At 41.5% G+C, this 21,971-nt stretch overlaps 2 long non-coding RNA genes across 2 annotated transcripts in view; one reads left to right on the top strand and one right to left on the bottom strand.

Annotated features, from left to right (window-relative positions):
* LOC310733402 overlaps positions 1 to 21,971 on the bottom strand; it is a 465,189-nt gene that overhangs the window by 24,208 nt on the left and 419,010 nt on the right. The window lies entirely within an intron of this gene.
* Positions 8,340 to 11,140, top strand: LOC310733408. Its single transcript, XR_014535718.1, has 3 exons — positions 8,340 to 9,013; positions 9,299 to 9,391; positions 10,747 to 11,140. It is a non-coding gene; the product is annotated as an uncharacterized lncRNA (long non-coding RNA).

Here is a 21,971-nt window from a genome sequence, read left to right as displayed (position 1 = left end):
GGTTTAGGTCTGGAGACTGGCTGGGCCATGCCAGAACCTTGATATGCTTCTTACAGAGCCACTCCTTGGTTATCCTGGCTGTGTGCTTCAGGTCATTGTCATGTTGGAAGACCCAGCCTCGACCAATCTTCAATGCTCTAACTGAGGGAAGGAGGTTGTTCCCCAAAATCTCGCAATACATGGCCCAGGTCATCCTCTCCTTAATACAGTGCAGTCGCCCTGTCCCATGTGCAGAAAAACAACCCCAAAGCATTATGCTACCACCACCATGCTTCACAGAAGGGATGGTGTTCTTGGGATGGTACTCATCATTCTTCTTCCTCCCAACACGTTTAGTGGAATTATGACCCAAAAGTTCTATTTTGGTCTCATCTGACCACATGAATTTCTCCCATGACTCTTCTGGATCATCTAAATGGTCATTGGCAAACTTAAGACGTGCCTGGACATGTGCTGGTTTAAGCAGGGGAACCTTCCGTGCCATGCATGATTTCAAACCATGACGTCTTAGTGTATTACCAACAGTAACCTTGGAAACGGTGGTCCCAGCTCTTTTCAGGTCATTGACTAGCTCCTCCCATGTAGTTCTGGGCTGATTTCTCACCTTCCTTAGGATCATTGAGACCCCACGAGGTGAGATCTTGCATGGCCCAGTCCGAGGGAGATTGACAGTCATGTTTAGCTTCTTCAATTTTCAAATGATTGCTCGAACAGTGGACTTTTTTTCACCAAGCTGCTTGGCAATTTCCCCGTAGCCCTTTCCAGCCTTGTGGAGGTGTCCAATTTTGTCTCTAGTGTCTTTGGACAGCTCTTTTGTCTTGGCCATGTTAGTAGTTGGATTCTTACTGATTGTATGGGGTGGACAGGTGTCTTTATGCAGCTAACAACCTCAAACAGGTGCATCTAATTTAGGATAATAAATGTAGTGGAGGTGGACATTTTAAAGGCAGACTAACAGGTCTTTGAGGGTCAGAATTCTAGCTGATAGACAGGTGTTCAAATACTTATTTGCAGCTGTATTATACAAATAAATAGTTTAAAAATCATACATTGTGATTTCTGGATTTTTTTTTTTAGATTATGTCTCTCACAGTGGACATGCACCTGCGATGACAATTTCAGACCCCTCCATGATTTCTAAGTGGGAGAACTTGCAAAATAGCAGGGTGTTCAAATACTTATTTTCCTCACTGTATATATATATATATATATATATATATATATATATATATATATATATATATATATATATATATATTGCAGTGATTAGCGTGATTTCAGAACATGAGTTTTGTTCCGTTCAGGTGCTCAAAATTCACTAGCAAATGGCAGGCATGTTTTTTGAGAAATATTAATGTCCTCATAAATCCTTATCACACATTGGCATTGCTTGCCAAATTTGAGGTCAATCGGACAAAAGGCGTAGTTCTAGCCGTTCTTCTTTTTTTCATTTCCAAACGTTTTGGCGCTCCTTTGTGACAGCGAATGAAAAGTTTAACTCTTTTTTTATAATTATTCACTGTCCATCAAACATTTGGTTTGGTTCCATTCATACAAAAATAGTAACATGGAGGCCACAGGCAAAAAAGACTAGTTCGCAAAAGTTGTTTTGTAACAAAGAGCAATTTTGCGGAAAAAGTGAACTTCATAGAGCAAATCTATCAGTAGACATTTTCTATGTTTTAACCCAAGGATTCCAAGAATATAAAACCTTTGAGTCCCAGAATCACAATCTTTCCTAGTTTCAAGTCTCTAGGCCTTACAGTTTGGTCTGCACGATCAGTTTTAGGGCGTAATAATAATAATAATAATAATAATAATAAATATAGGTGAAAGCAGCGATTAGCGGGTCTCAAGCAACTGAGCTACTGAAGGTCATTAAAAAAAAGACATTAGGAACATGCCCACCAAGTTTCGTACAAGTGATCAATGTAATTGGCAGATAGTGGCAATGTTTTTTCATATGCAAACATCTTAATGAAATCTTATCTTTTTGGACAGAGACACTGCGTGTCAAGTATCAAGTTTTCTTTGTTTGGCACCAAAGCAAAGTGGCAAAGCTATAGGGGTTTTTTTGACCAAGGATTGAGCTCAGACACGTCCACCATGTTTGGTAAAGATATCCCATTTCATGAGTTATAGGCATTTGTTCACCCTTTGAACAGTGAGTAGAAAGTGCAATTTTTATATATATATATATATATATATATATATATATATATATATATATATATATATATATATATATATATATATACACACACACACACATATATATATATAATTATTAATAAGCACTGACCAGCAAACGTTTCTGCACTAGTGTGGTTCTGATCGGACAAAAAACCTACAAATAGTTCATAAAAAGGTTTTTAAGCTGATTGAGGTTGTTTATTGAAAGATGTTAGATTTTTATCATGCCCAAAAAAAGTTAATTATTGGAGAGGTTTTCATTGTGATCTACGATGCTCATGGTGTCCTTTCTGATCAGGGAAGAATCACACAGCACACAAAATGGCAAATGTTCTTTTTCAGTTTATTGCAGATAACAGACAAGTGTGTGTATGTATATATATATATGTATATGTATATATATATATATATATATATATATATATATATATATATATATATATATATATATATATATATATATATATAATATACACACTGGAAAAAAACGGAGCTAAAACTGTTCCTGATTGGGTTAGAAGACATAGTAACCAGAGATGTGTGAGCCCAGACAAAGACTTTCTGTATAAAGACTTTTCTGTATTTTCCTTACATACTCACATCATAAAGATCCTATAGACACTGAACAGACAACATAGGAATGTGTGTTTAAAGAACTACTGTAAGGCTCATCTTAATACTAACAAAAGATTTGATTAATAGCAGTGGTTCTTGAGGCAAAATTGTTCAGCATGTCCATTTAATGAGTGTATTTTTGAAAAATCTTGCTATATACAATCATTTATACACTTGATAAACACGATATCACCCCCTAGAGGCCGAGTTCGTTTAAAATTCTTACAGACTTTTAGGGCCATGGGTTGAACATGCTTACTTTGTTTCATTTTTATCGTGTTAACCTTGTCTAACACGTGCTCCAAAGTCATTGGTGGATGGCAGCCATGTTTTTTGAGATACGCAAATGTTCTCATAAAGCCTTATGGCAGATTGTACAGAGACTTATGCCAGGTTTCAGGTCAATTGATCCATTTGATCGACCTCTGTTACTCACATTTTCTGTTACAAGCATCTGTTTACTTACAGTTCACATAATAGTGACTGCCTTCTTTTGTTGCAGCAATCAGTTTTTGATTAACATCTGTCATGTAACATTTTTCCTGTGTGAACTTGAACTTTTTTCCAGACAGTGTTGCTTTTGACACACTCAGTAAATTGTATGACAGCTGTGGAACATACAACACACACTGCTAAAAAAAATATGATAAATTTTTTTCTTTACATGTTATTATTATGTACATCTAACAAGACTAGTACTAGTACTTGTACAAACAAGACCAGACTAGTACTACTACAAACAACTTAATTAATGTCTGTTTAAAGAAAATTAGCAAATAAAGAAAACTTAATTTTAGCATTTCTCTAGCCATTTTGTGTGTGAGATCTACATAAGTTAGTTGTAAGACCCAAGGACAGCATGCCGGTGGACAAGCCCCTCCAAACCCATGGCCGCACAAAGAGTAATATTACCCCCCCGTTGGCCAGGAACCTCAGTGATGGCTCTTTGGCAAATGATGTTACGGCCTCTTTGCCTTCGTTTCTGCAGGTTGAAGCCAGCCTCATCCAGGAAGAGGTACTCATGAAGTCTGGCCATCGTGTCCAACTGTAATATCCTCTGTGAAAATGTGAAAGTGCACAGGTGTTCAGAACAACAGTCAATCAGGTAGAACAGTATTGTCCAGAAGTAATGTAGGCCACTGAGCAACACAGTATGTCCACTAAATGTACTGTGAACATGGATGTATACTTATTTACACATACGCGTAACGTAGGTCTTTGTGTTGCGCCAGAGAACTCTATTGTCTATTGTGGCCAAGCTGACATCATCAATGCTCTCAAAGTTGACATTATCGGCAATGACTTTGTCTCTGATCTCCCGGAGTCTGATGAGGTTGTTCTCACGAACCATATCCACAATGAGGGTTTCTTGTGCCACTGTAAATATGGCAACCCTCCCACCTCGATGTGGCATTCTTTCAACTCTAAAGAAAGAAACATGTGTTGTCAGTTTTACAATACAGTAACAACTGATTTGAAACCAATAGACTACTTTCACAGGCTTGTAAAATTGTATTGTGACAAAGAAAGCAATAGAGTACAATACCTGTTGTGTTGTCTGAATGCCCTGATAATGGTGGCCACGGTGAACCTACTCAGGTTTGGACAGACTCGTAGTCCTGCTTCAGCCATTGTCATGCCATGGACAATGACATTTTTATCATCTTTAAGATAAACCTAACTAAAACCCTCTACCTGCAACAATGTCTGTAAGACTTTTGCCCTTGAGATCGTTGGAGGAAATTTTTTTTAGAGGAAAAGGTGTATTTCAGTTTCTTTGGATAGCTCGATAGCAATTTCCCCAATGCTGTGGCAAAAAATAGTGGAGCAATATCAGAAAGGAGTTTCTTAGAGAAAAATTGCAAAGAGTTTGAAGTTATCATCATCTACAGTGCATAATACCATCCAAAGATTCACAGAATCTGGAACAATTTCTGTGCGTAAGGGTCAAGGCCGGAAAACCATACTGGATGCACGTGATCTTCGGGCACTTAGACGGCACTGCATCACATACAGGAATGCTACTGTAAAGAAAATCACAACATGGGCTCAGAAATACTTTCAAAAAACATTGTCGGCAGTGCTATTCGCCGTTGCCGGCTAAAACACTATAGGTCAAAAAAGAAGCCATAATTAAACATGATCCAGAAGCGCAGTCGTTTACTCTGGGCCAAGGCTCATTTAAAATGGACTGTGGCAAAGTGGAAAACTGTTCTGTGGTCAGACGAATGAAAATGTGAAGTTCTTTTTGGAAAACTGGGACGCCATGTCATCCGGACTAAAGAGGATAAGGACAACCTAAGATGTTATCAGCGCTCAGTTCAGAAGCCTGCATCTCTGATGGTATGGGGTTGCATGAGTGCATGTGGCATGGGCAGCTTACACATCTGGAAAGGCACCATCAATGCTAAAAGGTATATCCAAGTTCTAGAACAACATATGCTCCCATCCAGACGTCGTCTCTTTCAGAGAAGACCTTGCATTTTCCAACATGACAATGCCAGACCACATACTACATCAATTACAACATCATGGCTGCGTAGAAGAAGGATCTGGGTAATGAAATGGCCAGCCTGCAGTCCAGATTTTTCACCTATAGAAAACATTTGGCGCATCATAAAGAGGAAGATGCGACAAAGAGGACCTAAGACAGTTGGGCAACTAGAAGCCTGTATTAGACAAGAATAGGACAACATTCCTATTCCTAAACTTGAGCAACTTGTCTCCTCAGTCCCCAGACGTTTGCAGACTGTTATAAAAAGAAGAGGGGATGCCACACAGTGGTAAACATGGACTTGTTCCAACTTTTTTGAGATGTGTTGATGCCATTAAATTTAAAATCAACTTATTTTTACTTTAAAATTATACATATATTCAATTTAAACATTTGATATGTCATCTATGTTGTATTCTTAATGAAATTTGAAACTTTCACATCATTGCATTCTGTTTGTTTTTTTTTACAATTTGTAGTGTCCCAACTTTTTTGGAATCGGGTTTGTACATTTGTAAACATATATTGTTTCCTCATGGATTTGCCTACATTAATAACTAATAACTAGATAACCCAGCCATTATGGTTGAACAAGCCAGTGCACTCTTAGTGGCTTAGTTTATCCGGTCCCAAGCCCGGATAAATGGGGAGGGGGGTTGCGTTAGGATAGGCATTCAGCTTAAAACGTGCCAAATCAAATATGCGGATCACGGATCAGAATTCAGGATCGGATCAGGATCGTTCGAGGCTGGGTTATCAACGACTGCCACAGGTATTGTTAGCCAACAGGGTACCGGTGGAAATTGGGCTACTGATGGTCGAAGGAGAAGAAGGAGAGGGGGAAGACTACAGTCTACAGAGACAGCAGGAAAAGGGGAACTGTAGGATAGTGTAGGTTAGAGTTTGTACTTTAAATGTTGGTACTATGACTTGTAAAAGGAAGAGAGAGGTAGCTTATATGATGGAGAGGAGAAAGGTAGATATGTTGTGTGTTCAGAAGACCAAGTCGAAAAGGAGTAAGACCAGGAACATTGGAGGTGGGTTGAAACTGTTCTATCATGGTGTGGATGGAATGAGAAATGGTGTATGCGTTATCCTGAGGGAAGAGTTTAGTAAAAGTTTAGTGAAGGTGAAGAAAGTTTTATAATAGAATGATGAAGATGAAGCTGGAAGTTAACCCTCTGGACGTGCTTTTTTTTTCAGATGCCAGCAAAATGAGCTTAAACTGCTCTGTCATATTTGATCAAACATGTCAAAGTAATAAATCATTAAATTCTTTAAAGGGTCTACTTTCATTTGTGTATGCTTACTATATAAACAAAACGTTTTCTTTGAGGCTCACGTGAATAATATCACCAGGATCGCCTTCTTTCACCTTAGAAATATGGCTTAAATTAGAAATATGATGTCGTTACAGGATGCAGAAAAACTAGTTCATGCTTTTTTTACTTCTAGATTAGACTACTGTAACGCTTTACTGTAGGGGTGTGCAAATAAGTGCATAAATAAGCTTCAGTTAGTTCAGAATGCCGCAGCAAGAGTCCTCACTAGATTTAGGAAATATGACCACATCACCCCTGATTTAATCAGTCTACACTGGCTCCCAATCAAATCTCGCATTGATTATAAAATACTACTACTGACGTATAAAGCACTTAACGGTCTTGCACCGCAGTATCTGAGTGAACTTCTGTACCAGTATGATCCTCCACGCCTACTTAGATCAAAAGGTGCTGGCTATCTGTTGGTTCCTCAAATATTGAAGACTACAGCAGGGGGCAGATCTTTTTCTTATAAAGCCCCACAGTTATGGAACAGCCTTCCAATCAGTGTTTGGGACTCAGACACAGTCTCAGTGTTCAAGTTGAGGTTGAAAACATATTTATTCAGTCAAGCCTTTAATCAGTAGATTTTTTTCTTAGGTAAAGGCTCAGATCTGGAGGGAGCATGGATATAGAGTGTTTGGTGAACTGGGATATTTGTATGCTGTCATCCCCTCACTCTCACACGTTCACTCAGGTTTGTTGACGGTGGTGTGGTGGGTCGTCTCTTATCGCAGAGATCCCTCATGTCTGTATTACCTTCTGGTTCTCCCTTTTAGTTATGCTGCCATAGCGAGTCTTGCCAGAGTCCAAACTGCACAGTGACATTAACTTTTATACAACAATAAGGACACTTAATAATCCATATCCTTCTCTTCCTGTCACCCTCTTCTCTCTCTCTCTCTCTCTCTCTCTCTCTCTCTCGGTCGAGTTAAACTTGCTCCTGAGGCTCCAGTGACCATTGTTCCTGCCCCTCTCCCCTCCGTGGATCTTCCCACTTCGTCAAGGCCTGCCTCTGGATAGTGTTCTCTTCGAGTGGAGGCCACTCTGTGCAGCCTGGGACGGTTTCTCATCAACGCCTTGGGTGGTTCCATGAAATTCCGGAGTAAGAACGGGCGCTTTGAGGATGGATTGGACTGTAGTTAATGTCAACAGTCTCCTACACTGACTCAGGAATACAGTTTGCTTCTGATCATCATCACTGTACCCTGCAAAATTGTATATCTGCTTCAAATGGACATTCGGTGCAACCCAGATGAGGATAGCTTCCCTCTTGAGTCTGGTTCCTCTCAAGGTTTCTTCCTTATGCCATCTCGGGGAGTTTTTCCTTGCCCCAGTTGCTCATCAGGGACAAACTTACTTACAAAGAATATATTTACTTTTAATCACCACATTATCTGTGTAAAGATGCTTTGAGACAATGTTCATTGTTAAAAGTGCTATACAAATAAAAATGAATTGAATTGTATTTTTTTTAAATGAATAAAATAGTCAGGGTGCGCCATCTGTCACCTTTTTCTGCGTGATCTTCGTTTAGAAACACGTCATCAAAAAGCGCTGAAACTCGGCCAATAGCTGACACACGGAAATAAAAAATATATCGTTAGACAGCTTAAAGTATGTAGTTTTAGAATAAGTCAGTGAAATAAAAAAACATATGTTTCCAATGAATATAAATCATGTGAAACCAAGTAGAGGCACAGATTCATTATCCGATAATGAGCTGCGACCGGACACGCCCCCCCGCTATTTACAGGTAAAATAGTTCACACGTTGAGTCACACGCCCCCCGGACAGTGGCATAAAACAATGCGATTTGACACGCTACACCGGTGAGGAAGCTCTTCAGATGGTTTTGGACAGTGATGAAGAATTTATATTTTCATCCGAAGAAGATTGCGATTCCGACGATTCAAGTTGCTACAATGAGTAAGTTATTTAGTCTTACATTCTGATCATATAAAACTAATATTGTTTGTAGACATCTCTGCCTAGCTTTGGTTAGCATTGCTTTTTAATGTTACAACAAACATCCGCCAATATCTGCTCATTTGTAACATTAACTGTTTGTAATTGTATGCCCTAAATATTGTTGACGTTATATAAGGTTATATTTTAGCCTCAGTTCAGTTTTGGTTAGTCTCACTTATCATCCTGAAAGGCTGTTATGTAGTGTTAGCTAGCAGAGATGTTCCGGAATGCTGAGGTGTAAATGCTATATGTACAATGCATGCTAACCAATATATATTGTTCAAGTGTATTCATCATCCTAAAATATATTGTTTGGTTATTTTTAGGAATGTGGCTGCATCACCCTTGCCTTCACTGAAACTCACACCAGGCCACGCAGGTGTCGCTCCATTTTAAATTCGACCGAGAATCATCCTGAGTAAGTACATATTTTATATTTTCTTAAATTATATTTAGTTTGAATCATTATTGCATTGTATGACATATGCAAACAACTTTATCAATGACAATATTATTTGCTCAGCTGTAAATGGTGATGGTGTAAATGTCTGAGATGCATTATGGTCTATGGCCCATCAACAAACATTTATCTGTCCTACTGCCCATCAACAAATAGGCCTATAGGCTATACAATGCATGCTAACAAATATATATTGTTCAAGTGTATTCATCATCCTGAAATATATTGTTTGGTTAGTTTTAGGAATGTGGCTGCATCACCCTTGCCTTCACTGAAAACTCACACCAGGCCACGCAGGCGTCGCTCCATTTTGAGTTTAACAAAGAATCATCCTGAGTAAGTACATATTTTATATTTTCTTAAATTATTTTTAGTTTGAACCCTCCAGCACCCTGTAGAGGGTATAGAGCTGGTCCAGTGTTCCACGGCCTGGACGAAAACCACACTGTTCACAAAACCACACTGTGGTTTTCGTCCAGGCCGTGGAACACTGGACCAGCTCTATACCCTCTACAGGGTGCTGGAGGGTTCATGGGAGTTTGCCCAACCAGTCCACATGTGTTTTGTGGATTTGGAAAAGGCATTCGACTGTGTCCCTCGCGGCGGCCTGTGGAGGGTGCTCCGGGAGTATGGGGTCCGGAGCCCTTTACTAAGGGTCAGACTTGTTCCCGGTGCATGTTGGACTCCGGCAGGGCTGCCCTTTGTCACCGGTTCTGTTCATAATTTTTATGGACAGAATTTCTAGGCGCAGCCAGGGGCCGGAGGGTGTCTGGTTTGGTGACAACACGATTTCGTCTCTGCTCTTTGCAGATGATGATGTTGTGTTGGCTTCATCAGACCAGGACCTTCAGCACGCACTGGGACGGTTTGGAGCCGAGTGTGAAGCGGCTGGGGTGAGAATCAGCACCTCCAAATCAGATTCCATGGTCCTCAGTAGGAAAAGGGTGGCTTGCCCACTTCAGGTTGGTGGAGAGTTTCTGCCGCAAGTGGAGGAGTTTAAGTATCTTGGGGTTTTGTTCACGAGTGAGGGAAGGGTGGAACAGGAGATTGACAGACGGATCGGTGCAGCTTCTGCAGTAATGCGGTCGATGTACCGGTCTGTCGTGGTGAAGAAAGAGCTGAGCCGCAAGGCGAAACTCTCGATTTACCGGTCAATCTATGTTCCTACTCTTACCTATGGTCATGAGCTCTGGGTCATGACCGCAAGGACAAGATCCCGGATACAGGCGGCTGAAATGAGCTTTCTCCGCAGGGTGGCTGGGCGATCCCTTAGAGATAGGGTGAGAAGCTCGGTCACTCGGGAGGAGCTCAGGGTAGAGCCGCTGCTCCTCCACATCAAGAGGGGTCAGCTGAGGTGGCTCGGGCATCTGTTCCGGATGCCTCCTGGACGCCTTCCCGGGAAGGTAAGACCTAGGACACGCTGGAGAGACTATGTCTCCCGGCTGGCCTGGGAACGCCTCGGTGTCCCCCCGGAAGAGTTCGAAGAAGTGTCTAGAGAGAGGGAAGTCTGGGCATCTCTGCTTAGACTGCTGCCCCCGCGACCCGGCCTCGGATAAGCGGGAGAAGATGTAATGTAATGTAATTTTTAGTTTGAATAATTATTGCATTGCTTGACATATGCAAACAACTTTACCAATGACACAATCAGGTGTGTGTGTGTGTGTGTGTGTGTGTGTGTGTTTCATAAACAGATGTGATCAAGCACCTGCTCCAAAAAGGGCAAAGGCAGCACACAGACTGTCCACCATGTCATGGAAGGATCAGACAGATAACGACACAGTTCCACAGACTCTGCGATTCCTGCCCGCACGTGAACCTGGACCTCAACTGAGGTCTTCTGACTCTTATTCTCCATTTAGTCTATTTAAAATGTTTTTTCCCGGAGAGTGTTGTGTCAACTCTGTGCCACAACCCAAATGCTTAAGCTGCCAAGTCAATAGCCAAGGGACGCAAATACAAATGGAGAGATGTAACCGTGAGTGAGATGTATTGCTACATTAGGCTCTTATTTTACGTTGCAATGGTAAAGTAGCCCTCCATCATAGACTACTGGCAACAGAGCAGTATTTTCACAGTTCCCTTTCCAGCAACAATTATGTCAAGGAACAGATACAGGACAATTTCGTGGAATGTACACCTGAGTCCGCCAGATGCAGACAAAGAAAATGACTGAAAGAGGAGCACATCTGAACATGATCGTCTGTTCAGAGTGAAACCGCTTATGGACACAATCCGTAAGACATGCAAAGCAATCTATCATCCTAGAAGATATTTAGCCGTGAATGGTAGCATGCATCAAAGCTAACACTAACTACCATGAGCTTGTCATTGCTTGGTAAACTGTATGTCTGCCTCTAGTGGTGAAGCGTGGAAATACAACTGAATAGGAATCTTTCTTACAGTTAGCACCACAAAACACCATGGAAATGCCTGGCATGCGATGTTCACCTGTGTCTTCAGTTGAACAGGAACTGCTTTCAAGAGTGGCACAGGGATTTTTGATGCAATTTTAAATAAACCACAAAGAAACACATTCTTTCTTGTACTGTACTTCTCACCGTGATCCTGGCTCAGTGATCCACAGCTCATTATGTAATCGACAGCTTATTATGCGACCCATTGTCTACAAAGCTGTCAGTCACAGCATGTCGACGCCTCTTCGCATATGGCCTTTCAAAGTATAAAGTGTCTTTTAAATTTTAAATCAATGTATTGTTTAATGTGAATAAGCAGGCAGGATGATTTTCACATGATTAAAAAAAAACCTACATTAGAAGATCTGTTCTCAAAAAGTCTTGTGAAAACATGTTTACTATAGGTTATGTGGCCTTATTTCAGTGTTTTTTTTTTTTTTTTTTTTTTTTTTTTTTTCAAAAACCATGCATAAACCTTATTTTGTCAAAAATACAAACACACACATATAAGCTGTTTTAATATTATGGTAGCCCAGTTTGTGCTGAATACAGTGTAATAAGTCTTTTGTCAATAATATATTTAAAAGCAACTAAAAAGAACCAAATGTAAGAGCATGTCAAAATCTCTCAAGAGGCCAAAATACCCGCAGACTCCAGAGGGTTAAATGTCATCAGTGCTTATGCTTATGCTACAGTGTGTTGTGAGATGGAGGAGAAGGAAAAATTCTGGAGTGAGTTAAATAAAGTGGTGGAGAGTGAACCTAGGAAAGAACGATTGGTGACTGGGGCAGAATTTGATGGCCATGTTGGTGAGGTAACAGAGGTGATGAGGAGGTGATGGGTAGGTATGGTCTTAGGGAGAGGAATGTGGAAGGGCAAATGGTGGTAGATATTGCTAGAAGAATGGAAATCTTTGTCTAATTAATCTAGCAGTTCTTGGAAAGGTTGATGATGTGCGATTGTTTGGTTATGAGAGGTTCCTTGATCCATCGGTTAAAGATATAAAGATACTGGAACAGGTGGGGATATTTGTTCCGGCTCTACAGCAGCACATGAAAGGAACTGTGTTTTGTGTCTGTGCCGATAACCTTGGAGCACACGGACTAGCAGGCTTCCAAGAAAGCTTCATTGTTGAGAACTTTTGCAGATTCTGCCCAATCAATAATAAACAAAGCCAGCACTGAGCTTGGAGATTTTCCGTTAAGAATTTCAGAACAACATGACTGTCTGCTGAAGGAACTTCAAAATGATGACCAGCACCGTAGCTTGAATGGTGTAAAAAACGAGTGTATTCTGAGCAAGCACTTATCATACTTTCATCCAATTACAGGATTTCCTGCAGATGTCTTACATGATTTATTTGAAGGAATCGTCCCTCTTGATTTATCTCTCTGTTTGAAGGACTTGATTTCAAAAGGATTCATATCACTTGAGAAACTGAATAGTCGCATCAAGTCATTTCCCTACAAGTATGCAGATCGTACAAATAAACCACAGAAAATTCCCAAATCAAGCTTTGCAAAAGGAACAATCGGTGGCAATGGGCATGAGAATTAGACACTGTTGCAAATACTACCTCTCCTCATTGGCAGCAGTGTGTTGAGACAGATTCGTTAGATCCAACACTGAGAGCAGCAGTCACAAAAAAGTATCCTCAGCAAAGAACAGTTTCTTTAAGCTCTGATATACGCCTACAAGGTGTGCGATATGTTAAGGACATGATAATTTCTGCAGGGCGGTGCAGTGGTTTGCCAGAATTTTATAGGATTGTCAGTATTTTGGTTGTTGACAAGAGTGTATCATTTATCTCTGACAAACTTTCATCCTGGTATTTGGAACATTACAGGTCCTTCGAGCTTGTTGAAAACATACATCCAGAGATAGAGATCCTGGATCCTGAATCTTTGAATGATCTCGGCCCACTACAAGCATATTAAGTAGAAGGAAAGATCATAGTATCTCTAAAAGTCTTACTTCTACATTAAAAGCCAAGCAAGTTTTCTAAACAATTCTGTGAATTTACAGAAAGCTTTGCAGCTTGCAAAGTTTGACATGTAAAGTTATAATTATGCCATGCGCACATGGAGAAAACTTGTTTTATGGTTTCTTGTCCCCTCAGATAATGTTGCTTTGGGTCTTCATCTCACCCCAAAATATTCTGAAGGTCCAACTTCCACAACTGCCTGACTCGGTGGATAATTTAAAAGCAGAACTTTAAACAAAGTTGAAGATTCAGGAAGACATTTTCCTACAATATGAGGACCCTGACTTTGGAAATGAACTGTGCAATTTAACAGACATTTCTGAGCTGCCTGCTGAAAGGGCTGTGTTGAAAATTGTGTGGGACAAAGATTTATCTGTGCTTGAACAGTCCGATACAAAATCTGTTTCCTCTCTTGATACTGCCAGAGTGTCAGCATCTTCCTCCCAGAGCCCTTCAACCATCGTTCAGAGCCATATGAGAAGTACATTGCAGTGGCCGTCATCTTTTCCAATTCCTACTTTCTCGTATGATGTTGAGTTGCGGCTTTGCAAAGCAAATGAGGTTTATGAACAAACAAACAAGGCTTTAAGTGTACTAAGAGAAATTAAGTTGCACATCTTGGAGAAAATTGCAGAGGCAATATTTGCTCTTAAAGCATACCCACAACCAGAGGAAATTGAAACTGTTGCTTCTGCACTTGTGTTGAAACATCCTTGCCTTACAGAGCCAGGTAAGGGCAAAGGATTTTATGGGTGGAAAATGAGCATAAAATACAAACTTGGCAATTACAGGTCCAAACTGCGATCAGCTGGTTGCCATGAAGTTGGTATCAACAGGAAAACAGGAGGAGGAGATTGTGAAGACAAGAAAAATACCATGAAACGGGCCAAACGAGGAGAGGTTATGATTTTTGCAGATGATATTGTGATATGTGGTGAGAGTAGGGAGCAGGTTGAGAAGAGCCTGGAGAGGTGGAGGTACATGCTGGGGAAAATGGGTATGAAAGTTAGTAGGCGTAAGACAGAGTAAATGTGTGAATGAGAGGAGGGCAGTGGAGTGGTGCGGTTGCAGGGAGAAGAGGTGGAGAAGTCAAGTCAAGAGGCTTTTATTGTCATTTCTACTATACATAGTGGTACACAGTAAAAACGAGACAACGTTCCTCCAGAACCCTGGTGCTACACTAAACAACATAGAACTACAACACAAAACGAACAGCTACATAAATGCAATTCGAGTGTGAACAGTGCAGGCAAAAAACAGTACAGAAAGACAACACAAGACAGTGTGGGACAATAAACATAACACTAGAAACAAATACAATGCAGTGCAGAAACAGCAGTAGCAACATGTAAACGGTACAATATGGGTAAGTATAAATAATAAATAAATAGTGGTGGAATGGATTGATATGAGTAAAGAGTGTGTGCTGAGTTCAGGTTGTAATGTTCAGTAACACATAGTTGTGTGTGTGTGTGTGTGTGTGTGTGTGTGTGTGTGTGTGTGTGTGTGTGTGTGTGTGTGTATCTGTCTTTGAGTTTCAGTTTAGTTCAGTGGATTGAGGAGGCTGATGGTTTGCGTGAAAAAGCTGTTACACAATCTGGATGTGACTGCCCAAATGCTTTGGAACCGCTTTCCTGATGGCAGGAGGGTGAAGAGTGTGTGTGAGGGGTGTGTGGGGTCTTCCACAATGCTGTTGGCTTTGCGGATGCAGCGTGTGATGTAAATGTCCATGATAGAGGGGAGAGAAACTCAGATGATCTTCTCAGCTGTCCTCACTATCCTCTGTAGGGTTTTGTGATTCGAGATGGTGCAGTTCCCAGACCAGGCAGTGATGCAGCTGCTCAGGATGCTCTCAATGGTCCCTCTGTAGAACATATGGGAAGAGAGATGAGCTTTCCTCAGTCTTCTCAGGAAGTAGAGACGCTGCTGGGCTTTCTTGGTGATGAAGCTGGTGTTGAGTGACCAGGTGAGGTTATCCGCCAGATGAACACCAAGGACTTTGGTGCGCTTGACGATCTCCAAAGATGATCCATCGATGATCAGTGGAGAATAGCCGCAGGTAGTTGGTTTGAAAGAGGCAGATGTAGAGGAGAGAGTAGTATGGAGTCGGATGATCCACTGTGGTAAATGCTAATGGAACCAGGCGAAGAAGATAAGCAATAACTTATCATCTACATATATATATACATATATATATATATATATATATATATATATATATATATATATATATATATATATGAGAGAGAGGGAGAGAGAGATAGATAGTCATTGCAGTTAAGCATCTACCAGAAGTGCAAATAGTAGCAATTGTGCAAATTGACAAGTGCAGATAAATATGTAAGTATATGTACAGCATATATATATATATATATATATATATATATATATATATATATATATATATATATATATATATATATATATATATGATTGGGGCAGACTAATGGGCATGTAGGTGAAGGGAACAGAGGTCATGAGGAGGTGATGGGTAGGTATGGTTTTAAGGAGAGGATTGTGGAAGGGCAGATGGTGGTAGATTTTGTTAAAAGGATGGAAATGGCAGTGGTGAACACGTATTTTAAGAAGAAGGAGGATCATAGGGTGACGTATAAGAGTGGAGGAAGGTGCACACAGGTGGATTATGTTCTGTGTAGGAGATGCAACCTGAAGGAGATTGGAGACTGTAAGGTGTTGCCGGGGGACAGTGTAGCTAGACAGCATCAGATGGTGGTCTGTAGGATGGTTTTGGAGGCGAAGAAGAAGAGGAGGAAAGTAAGGATTGAAAGAAGAATAAGATGGTGGAAACTGAAGGAGGAAGAGTGTAGTGTGAGGTTCAGGGAAGAGGTCAGATAGGGGCTTGGTGGTGGTGAAGAGGTGCCGGATGATTGGGCAACTATTGCAGGAGTGATGAGGGAGGCAGCTAGAAAAGTACTTGGTGTGACATCTGGAAATAGAAAGCAAGACAAGGAGACATGGTGGTGGAATGAGGAAGTGCAGGAGAGCATTAGGGAAAAGAGGTTGGCAAAACAGAAGTGGGATCGACAGAGTGATGAGAAAAGTAGGCAGGAGTACAAGGAGATGCGGCAGCAGGTATAAAGGGATGTGGCGAAAGCCAAGGAAAAGGAATATGAGGAGCTGTATAAGAGGTTGGACACTAAGGAAGGAGAAAAGGATTTATACCGATTGGCCAGGCAGAGGGACCGAGCTGGGAAGGATGTACTGCAAGTTAGAGCAATAAAGGATGGAGAGGGAAATGTGTTGACTAGTGAGGAGAGTGTGTTGAGAAGATGGAGGGAGTATTTTGAGCAGCTGATGAATGAGGAAAATCAGAGAGAGAGAAGGTTGGAGGATGTGGAGTTGGTGAAGCAGGATGTAGATAGGATTAGTAAGGAGGAAGTGAGAGCAGCGATTAAGAGGATGAAGAATGGAAAGTCGGTTGGACCAGATGACATACCGGTAGAAGCATGGAGATGTTTAGGAGAGATGGCAGTGGAGTTTTTAACCAGATTGTTTAACAGGATTCTGGAAGGTGAGAAGATGCCTGAGAAATGGAGAAGGAGTGTGCTGGTACCGATCTTTAAGCATAAGGGAGATGTGCAGACCTGCAGTAACTACAGGGGGAATTAAGTTGATCAGTCACACCATGAAGTTATGGGAAAGAGTAGTGGAAGCCAGGCTGAGAGAAGAGGTGACCATCTGTGAGCAACAGTATGGTTTCATGCCGAGGAAGAGCACCACAGATGCCTTATTTGCTTTGAGGATGTTGATGGAGAAGTATAGAGAAGGACAGAAGGAATTGCATTGTGTATTTGTGGATTTAGAGAAAGCGTACGACAGGGTGCCGAGAGAGGAGTTGTGGTATTATATGAGGAAGTCAGGTGTGTCAGAGAAGTATGTGAGGGTGGTGCAGGACATGTATGAGGACAGTGTGACGGCAGTGAAGTGTGCAGTAGGTACGACAGACTGGTTCAGGGTGAAGGTTGGACTGCATCAAGGATCGGCCCTGAGCCCTTTCCTGTTTGCAGTGGTGATGGACAGATTGACGGACGAGGTCAGACAGGAGTCTCCCTGGACTATGATGTTTGCAGATGATATTGTGATTTGTGGTAAGAGTAGAGAGCAGGTTAAGAAGAGCCTGGAGAGGTGGAGATATGCGCTGGAGAGAAGGGGAATGAAAGTCAGTAGAAGTAAGACAGAGTACATGTGTGTGAATGAGAAGGAGGGCAGTGGAGTGATGCGGTTGCAGGGCGAAGAGGTGGAGAAGGTGGAGGAGTTCAGGTACCTGGGGTCAACAGTGCAAAGTAATAGAGAGTGTGTTAGAGAAGTAAAGAAAAGAGTGCAGGCAGGGTGGCATGGGTGGAGAAGTGTGACTGGAGTGATTTGTGATAGTAGGGTATCTGCAAGAATGAAAGGGAAAGTTTATAGGACTGTGGTGAGACCTGCGATGTTGTATGGATTAGAGACAGTGGCATTGAGTAAAAGACAGGAGGCGGAGCTGGAGGTAGCAGAGCTGAAGATGTTGAGGTTTTCGTTGGGAGTGACGAGGATGGACAAGATTAGAAATGAGTTTATTAGAGGGACAGCACATGTAGGATGTTTTGGTGACAAGGTGAGGTAGGCGAGATTGAGATGGTTTGGACATGTGCAGAGAAGGGACATGAATTATATTGGTAGAAAAATGCTAAAGATGGCGCCACCAGGTAGGAGGAAAAGAGGAAGGCCAAGGAGGAGGTTCATGGATGTGGTGAGGGAAGACATGCAGGTAGTTGGTGTGAAAGAGGCAGATGTAGAGGACAGGGTGGTATGGAGACGGATGATCCGCTGTGGCGACCCCTAATGGGAGCAGCCGAAAGAAGAAGAAGAAGAAGAAGATATATATATATATATATATATATATATATATATATATATATATATATATATATATATATATATATATATATACATATATATATATATATATATACATATATATATATATATATATATATATATATATATATATATATATATATATATATATAACAGACCAAAAGTTTGGACACACCTTCTCATTCAAAGAGTTTTCTTTATTTTCATGACTATGAAAATTGTAGAGTCACACTGAAGGCATCAAGGGCTTTTTGTCCAAGAAGGAGAGTGATGGGGTGCTGCGCCAGATGACCTGGCCTCCACAGTCACCGGACCTGAACCCAATCGAGATGGTTTAGGGGTGAGCTGGACCGCAGAGTGAAGGCAAAAGGGCCAACAAGTGCCAAGCATCTCTCGGGGGAACTCCTTCAAGACTGTTGGAAGACCATTTCAGGTGACTACCTCTTGAAGTTTATCAAGAGAATGGCTACTTTGAAGAACCTAGAATATGAAATTTTTCAGTTGTTTTACACTTTTTTGTTATGTATATAATTCCATATATAATTCCACGTGTTAATTCATAGTTTTGATGCCTTCAGTGTGAATCTACAATTTTCATAGTCATGAAAATAAAGAAAACTCTTTGAATGACAAGGTGTGTCCAAACTTTTGGTCTGTACTGTATCTGTATATATATATATATATATGCATATATATATATATGCATGTATATATATATGCCCTTACGAGGGAAATATCAAGGTCCGTGACGTGGGGCCGCCTTCCCGTGGGCTCACCACCTGCAGGAGGGACCGTAAGGGACGGTGCTGTGAGGATTGGGCAGCAGTCGAAGGCGGGGGCCTGCTTAGACTGCTGCCCCCGCGACCCGAATTACGGATAAGCGGAAGAAAATGAATGAATGAATGAAATATATATATATATATATGTATATATATATATATATATATATATATATAAGTTATTGCTTATCTTCTTCGCCTGGTCCCATTAGCATTTACCACAGTGGATCATCTGACTCCATACTACTCTGTCCTCTATATCTGCCTCTTTCAAACCAACTCCCTGCGGCTATTCTCCACTGATCATCGATGGATCCTCTTTGGAGGATATATATAGCATTTGATGGGCCGAAAGGGACCCTTACCCATTCAAATAGGCCCTAAAGGGTCACAAATGCTGTCAAGTGCCTCAACCCTTCGGCCATAAACCCCTGGTGATAAGCCTTTCCCTGGTCAAGTATTGAGAACCAGCGATAACCACCAATGAGATCCTGAATTCTTGGCAGTGGATGACGATCAGGAATGGTCTTCCTGTTGAGCTGTCTGTAGTCTATACATAGTCATAGTGTGCCATCTTTTTTTTTGGATGCACACTATTGGGGCAAAATAGGGTGAATGAGATTTTACTATCCAGCCCTTAGCAAGCAAGTCCTGTACATACTGAACATGTCCCAGTCTGCATCATCCAGAGCGTCCTGCAGAGCGGCCACCGATTGGTCAGTCCAGCGCGCGACCTCCTTCTGAACCGGAGCTTACTGTTTCAGCCTTTGTTTGTAAACAGGCATGGACATGATTGTTTCTTGTAGCTGTTCTTAAATGGTGTGTAGCAGTGGTCCAGTGTTCTTTCACCCCTGGTGGGGCAGGTGATGTGCTGCTGAAAGTTCAGTAGTGTGCGCTTGATGTTGGCAATGTTAAAGTCCCTCACCACAGTGAGCGCAGTGTCCCGATGCTGTGTTTGGTGAAGTGTTATTGATTCGTGTAAGTACCATACTGCAGTGTCCGTGTCCGCTTGAGGTGGAATATAAACGGCACTGACTATGACCGAGCTAAATTCCCGCACCACTCCACTGCCCTCCCTCTCACTTACGTACATGTACTCTGTCTTACTTCTACTGACTTTTATTCCCCTTCTCTCCAGCGCATACCTCCACCTCTTCTATACAATTCTAATGAGCTGCAGCCTATTTTACATAACATCTTTGCAAGTATATGCAAAAAAAACTTGTCTGAACCATGGTGAGGTCATATTTCAAGTGAACAAACATAGGATAAGAGGCCTTCTTCTTTCGGCTGCTCCCATTAGGGGTCGTCACAGCGGATCATCCGTCTCCACAACCCCCTGTCCTCTACATCTGCCTCTGTCAGACCAACTACCTGCATGTCTTCCTTCACCACATCCATGACCCTCCTCCTTGGCCTTCCACTTTTCTCCTTCCTTAGTGCCCAATTTCTTATACAGCTCCTCATATTCCTTCTCCTTGGCTTTCGCCACATCCCTCAGTACCTTTTGCCGCATCTCCTGCCTACTTTTCTCATCTCTCTGTCGATCACAATTCTGTTTTGCCAACCCCTTTCTCCTTATGCTGTCCTGCACTTCCTCATTCCACCACCACGTCTCTTTCTATTTCCAGATGTCACACCAAGTACCTTTCTAGCTGTCTCCCTTATCAATTCTGCAGTAGTTGCACAATCATCCAGCACCTCTTCACCACTAAAGAGACCCGGTCTGACCTCTTCCCTGAACCTCACACCTTACTCCTTCAGTTTCCACCATGTTATTCTTCTTTCAGTCCTCACTCTCCTCCTCTTTTTCTTTGCCTCCAAAACCATCCTACAGACCACAATCCGATGCTGTCTAACTACACTGTCCCCCACCAACACCTTACAGTCTCCAATCTCCTTCAGGTTGCATCTCCTGCATAGAACATAGTCCACCTGTGTGCACCTTCCTCCACTCTTATAGGTCACCCTATGATCATCCTTCTTCTTAAAATATGTATTCACCACTGCCATTTCCATCCTTTTAGTAAAATCTACCACCATCTGCCCTTCCACATTCCTCTCCTTAAAACCATACCTACCCATCACCTCCTCATCACCTCTGTTCCCTTCACCTACATATGCCCATTAAAGTCTGCCCCAATCACCAATCTTTCTTTCCTAGGTACACCATCTACCACTTCATCTAATTCACTCCAGAATCTTTTCGTTCTCCTCTATCTCACAGCCAACTTGTGGAGCATAGGCACTGATGACATTTATCATCATCCCTTCAACTTCCAGCTTCACGTTCATCACCCTATCAGAAACTCTCTTCACCTCCACTACACTCTTACTGTACTCTTCCTTCAGAATCACCCCTACACCATTTCTCTTTTCATCCACACCATGATAGAACAGTTTAAACCCACCTCCAATGTTCCTGGCCTTACTCCCTTTCCACTTGGTCTCCTGAACACACAACATACAGTGAGGAAAATAAGTATTTGAACACCCTGCTATTTTGCAAGTTCTCCCACTTAGAAATCATGGAGGGGTCTGGAATTGTCATCGTAGGTGCATGTCCACTGTGAGAGACATAATCTAAAAAAAAAAATCCAGAAATTACAATATATGATTTTTAAACTATTAATTTGTATGATACAGCTGCAAATAAGTATTTGAACACCTGTCTATCAGCTAGAATTCTGACACCCAAAGACCTGTTAGTCTGCCTTTAAAATGTCCACCTCCACTACATTTATTATCCTAAATTGATGCACCTGTTTGAGGTTGTTAGCTGCATAAAGACACCTGTCCACCCCATACAATCAGTAAGAATCCAACTACTAACATGGCTAAGACCAAAGAGCTGTCCAAAGACA

Source organism: Silurus aristotelis (assembly GCF_946808225.1).
Source record: "Silurus aristotelis genome assembly, chromosome: 11".
Classification (NCBI taxonomy): Eukaryota; Metazoa; Chordata; class Actinopteri; order Siluriformes; family Siluridae; genus Silurus; species Silurus aristotelis.
Note: the sequence above shows the minus strand (reverse complement) of the source record. Positions and strands in the feature narration are given on the sequence as shown.